General features: G+C 44.6%; 1 long non-coding RNA gene across 1 annotated transcript; it reads left to right on the forward strand.

The window, feature by feature from the left end:
* The first annotated feature begins 1051 nt into the window (after positions 1-1051).
* On the forward strand, positions 1052-4853 carry LOC139176267 (uncharacterized). Its single transcript, XR_011560681.1, has 3 exons — positions 1052-1963; positions 3301-3482; positions 4741-4853. It is a non-coding gene; the product is annotated as an uncharacterized lncRNA (long non-coding RNA).
* Positions 4854-5644: the final 791 nt, after the last annotated feature.

Here is a 5644-nt window from a genome sequence, read left to right on the forward strand (position 1 = left end):
ACCACACTCCTGGGAAAGGATGTTAGGAGAAAGGTGTGTTAAATTTTGAGCTATTCTATGGTCTCTGAAGGAACAGCCTCTGTTTTTTGCCCTCCTCCTCCAGAGCAACCTCTGCCTTTTCCTGCCCCTCTACAATGTAGCCTGAGTCATTCAATTAAGGAGGGAAATAATTGGCAGTGGAGAACGCCTCTAGCAGTGGTAATTACCTCCAGCGCCTTGTTGGAATAGTCAAGCTACATTTCAGCTTATGCTATAAAACCTTAATTATAATATAAACAGCTGCCCTTCAGTCCTGTGGGACAAGCTTCCCTCCCCCACTTCTCTGGCCTCAGCCCGGTGGCTCTCTCATGAGTGGTCAGGGAGGTCCAGGAGCAGAAAGAGGCTTCGGGGAGGAGGGGAGCTAAGGCCTGTGTGCACCCTGGGGTTAGGGAGAATAAGCTACAGGGAGTTGGTATTAGGACCCCCTCCTCCAATGAGGAAGCCAAAGACGGCATCCCCATCTTGGTACCACTCACCCCAAGTCCCTTGGTGGGTGGAGGATCTGGGAAGTTAACAGCCAAACTAGTGTCATTTGGCTTGAATAGGGTTTAGCAGGATGTAGCCTAAAGAAATCAACCTTGAGTATTCATTACATGTACTGATGCTGAAGCTAAAGCTCCAGTACTTGGGCTACCTGATGTGAAGAGCCGAGCCATTGGAAAAGACCCTGATGCTGGGAAGATTGAAGGCAGGAGGGGAAGGGGGTGACAGAGGATGAGATGGTTGGATGGCATCACTGACTCAACGGACATGAGTTTAGGCAAACTGTGGGAGACAGTGAAGGACAGGGAAGCCTGGTGTGCTGCAGTCCATGGGGTCACAAAGAGTTGGACGTGACTTTTAGCAACTGAGCAACAACCAATGTGTCACCTCTCTTACTTGACTTCCCTGTAAAGAAGAATAGTCTTCCCTTCTAGACTCAGACTCCATGGCCATGCATGTCATATGGAGTGCTCAGCACCCTCCAGGATCTGTGCTGGACATGATGATAAGTGATTCCTCATCTAAACTTCACGGTGCTTGTTTACATGAGGAATTTTCATCCCCATTTGGCTATTGAGGAAAATGAGCTTTTGAATTTCATCACAGATAAGGTTTGAAAAGCAAATAACCCTATGAGAGACAAGTTCAAATAGGTTGATGGAAATCATATATTTTTGTTCAAGTAGGAGGAATGTGTCACCACCAGGCACTGAGAGGGCCCAGAGCATGGTGTCAATGAGGGGAGGAAGAAACAGAAATAACAGAGTCTGAAGATGCTTTTTTTAATGAGCTCACAGATTTGCCCATGACCAGCCCTGGAACTGCACTTGGAGACGACTGGGTTTAGAACCTGAACTGAAAGGATCAAGAGCGAGTCAGTGTGGTGGGGTGGGGTAATCTGATGGGCTGGGCTCCCTCTCCAGGTCTGTGGGCCAGATGGAAGGTATGAGCTTCTCAGTGGTCTTCAAAGTAGAGTGAGCAAGATCGTCTCCTGGAAAGCATGGATGATTAAACTTCTATTTTTTAATCTTTTTTTGAATGTCTGATTTCCTTGTGTTTTATAATGACTATATGTTTAACTGGACATTTACTAATTTGTGTACAAATAAGTATATGTATTTATGGGATGCATGCTCCCGTATTCAAGAATATTTTCCAACTTGGGGAGGCATGGTCAAAAAGCTTATAGTCCACTGGGGTTTAGATGGTAAGATGCTTACTTGGATTTCTAACTTTTAAAAAACAGTGCTCAGGAGGTACTGATTCATTTACTTTGCTGATGACTTGGAGCGGTAATAATGATCACTCATGGAATATCCATGGATTTGCTCTCTCACGTAATCCTGCAGAAGCAAAGTAAATTGTCCACAGCATGGAGGCTGGAGCTGTACAACTTGGATCCAAATTTCTATTCAGTTGTCTCTTGACTGTGTGACTTGGGGTAAGTTACTCAGCCTTTCTGTGCCTCAGTGTCTTCATTGGTTGGATGGGAGCTCACAGACTCTAGAATAGCTGTGAAGATGAGATGAGTTAATGCGCATAAATAGCTTCTAGGGGTGCTTCACTTTGAGTAGCCATTCAGATGCTAAGTTAGCAAGATGGGATAAGGAAAGATAAAGAAATGGGGGTCCAGGGAGGTGAGTGGAAGAGCTGGCATTTCAGCTCAGGCCTGGCTGATTCCAAAGCACTTATATTGGGATCCAAAATGGAAATGATTTGAAGTCCTTACCAACAAGCAGATGAGAAGATATATCTGCTTCTGCTAATCAGATTCTGTGATTCTCATCCTCCTCTCTGCACCTGTCTTTGCCATATCCCCAGCCAGCATAGAGGAAGAACGACAGTGCATCTTCCTCTCAGTTGGAGGAAGCCCTACGAGCTGGCCCTTGCTAGCATCGACCCCAATGGGTGTGCTATTCCACCTCTCTATGGCACTCCAAAACTCTCCCCAAATCCCCCAGGGTGTCTTTGTTCCAAGAAGGGGGTCTAGAGCCTTCTGGAACGCAGAACAGATAAGCAGGAGTGTTGCAGAATGGAAGATGCTACAGAGGACTCAGGCAGGAAAGAGTGCACTTCCAACGAGGAGGGTGGGGAGGATGTCTGGGCAGAAGGACCCAGGCTGCACCTCACAACCTCGCCTCCTGCCTCTGGGGTTCCTTGACAGCCCTTGAGAATGACGCACACATGTTCAAATTCTGTACAAACCCAGGAGCAAGGTGTCCTGGCTGCAGAGAACTTTTGGAAGTTTCTATCAACTTAAGAGGCCTCTCAGGTTGATCTAACCCCAGTCTTTGCCCTGACAGCAGCTGCTGGGTGAATCTGAGGTTCATTCAATCTGTAAAGAGCTTCAGACCCAGGGCTTCAAGGTGGGGAGAAGAGATCATTGGGGTGTTCTTTGCTATAGGCTCCTAGAGATAAACTTGCTGGTCACAGACCAACTCTGCCCCAGCCCTACAAGCTGGCCTCCTGATTCCAGAACCATCTATGGCGCCATCTCCCATTAACACCACAGCACAGACTCCCTGCCCACCTCCCTCAGAAGAACATAGCTTTGGGGGATTTTCTAACGGTTTTTAGGGTAAATAGCATTCAGGAGCTAGCACTCCATAAAACTTCTAGAAATAAAGAGAAACTTGCAGTGTCTCAGGACTCTTTAAATGATGCACTTCAAACAAGAGGCTTGCATTAGAATCGAAGTTAAAGTCCTGGAGTGGCTTTTTGTATTTTTTCTTTCATGTTAACCTGACTACAACTTTATCTTTTCCATTCACTTCCAAGAAGTCCTTCTGTAAAGAAGAGTTGAAGGCTGAAGCCCACGCTTACTCAATATGGGGCATGCTTGCCAGCTCCGTCTTGTCAGTTATCTCTTGGTGGATGATGGGAGGAGGGAAGTGGCTCTCAAGAGACAACTAAAATGGTGCTTTAAGAAATCCTCAGCCAATAAAAAGTTGCTTACAGAGGTATAAGTCTTCTCTCTGTGTCAGCTTTCTTAACCTCCTAATCTCAACTGTCTAATTACGAATTTACAAGACCCGGGGGATAGCTGTCTTAAGTACCCTGAGAAGAATGGTCGCGCTCTGTGTAAGCTAAAATACCCAAGGCTGGGAGCAAGAAAAGGAACTACCTATCAGATATTTCATAAAACCAATCCCTAAAGTAGAAAAAAATAGTTCCCTCAAGACTTGCCCTATGGACTGCCTTTCATGGGCTGATTCATATTTATAAGCCAATTCGTCTAGAAATAAATCTCTTTAACACACTCAACTAACTCCAAGAGGTGTGTCCCATGGGAACCAATCTTCTTAAATGAACTGTCTCAAGAAAGGCTTTAGCAGCAACATTGTCAGTCCTGGAACTTTTACCTTCGGGGAGGGGGGGGAGGGAAAAAAAATATATATATATATATATGTCAGGGATGGGTTGCTTGGAGACATAGTATACACAGAGTTTTAAAAACTGCCAAGTTGAATTCAGAAACCTAAAAAGATCTTCATATACCTGGTTAAAGAGATGGTGTTGGAAGTAACAGGTGTCTTATACAAGCCTGAAACTCAATAACGGGTCATTTGATCTGACCTCATTTGGACAGATGTTGGGCTCAGAGTCCACTACATTTTTTTTTTCTCATCCAGAGAAAAGTATGTGTGCAAACTTGAGATTTCCTTCCCTCCCTCCCTTCTTTCTTTCTTCCTTCTTTCTTATCTTTGAGGGTAAAAATGGCGTCCCACAAAAGTTAAAATGAAGCTTTAGGAGATGATGGGTTTTGGTTTTGGTTGGTGGTTTTGGGGGTGGAAGCTTGTACACCCTCATTTCAAAACTGGAGATTTTTTTCATTACATATTTTTATGGAGATATAATTATCACACAATAAAGCCATCTAATTTACAGAGTTGTTTTGAGTCATAAGTTACTAAGATTAAATCAAAGAAAACATGCGGCAGTCCTTCTGTACAATGTACAATGTCAGTTGGATTATAAGCATGACGTCACCACTGATGCCACTTTTTCATTTAAGAACCTTCACGGGCTCCCCATTTCCTACAGAACAGCCTACAATCTAAGGCTCAAAACTTTAAGGTGTTTAATATTCAACCCCACTCTCCTTTCTAGTATTATCTGCTACTACCATCTCATACCCCCCACTTGTCAGATAAAACTAGATGACAGGGAACTTTCGTGTCTCTCAAATTCCTCATGCTGCCCCTGTCTGCCTATCAGGGCCTTGCCATCCTTCAAAGAGAGAAGCCAACTCTTCCATGAAGGCCTTCTGATCACTCCAGCTGATATCTTGTTCCTGTCCAGTGATCTATTTCATCACGCTACGTCACTTCTAAGGTATTTGCCACATTCTATTTCGTATAACTACCTATCATGACTAGCTCCAGTCTTTCATATAATTTTGATAAACATTCATCAAGTATCTCTAATATGTGAACGGAGAGCAAGGCATGGGGAGATGCTGGGCAGTGGTACAGAGATGAACGACGTGGTGTCTGCTCTGGAGGAGTTCAGAGCCTGGTGGGGACCCTTGAGGTGGTAAGCCCCACCATGCTGTATCTCCAGCTGTGTCTACAATTTCCATGCACACCGGATATAGATGCTAATAAAATCCAAGAGTCTTAAAGATAAAAAAATCAGAACGTTCGTGTTATTCCTTCATCTAGGAAAAGAAGAAATTAAGGCTCGAACAGGTTACTTAGCATGTCCAAGATCACCAGCAACTCCAGAGTTTTAGGCAGAGTGCTGTAAGTAACCACAAACAAAACTGGAAAGTCCAGCTGGGAAGACAAGGCATGGGACTATTGTTTGTTTGTTTATTTCCCTAAAATCCAGAGTTGCCCTTGGTCCCAAGAAGTCCATTTTTTCCCATGGAAATAAACACCATTTCTTATGAGGGGCCACTCTTTGGCCTCAGTAGAACCCGGATTTGAATTCTGTATCAGCCCCTTATCCTGTCTTCCCCTGTGCCTCAGATGGTATAGAATCTGCCTACAGTGCAGGAGATTCAGGTTTGATCCCTGGGTTGAGAAGATCCCCTGGAGAAGGGAATGACTATCTACTCCAGTATTCTTGCCTGGAAAATTCCATGGACAGAGGAGCTTGGCAGGCGATCGTTCATGGA

Source organism: Bos indicus, chromosome 16 (genome assembly GCF_029378745.1).
Source record: "Bos indicus isolate NIAB-ARS_2022 breed Sahiwal x Tharparkar chromosome 16, NIAB-ARS_B.indTharparkar_mat_pri_1.0, whole genome shotgun sequence".
NCBI lineage: Eukaryota > Metazoa > Chordata > Mammalia > Artiodactyla > Bovidae > Bos > Bos indicus.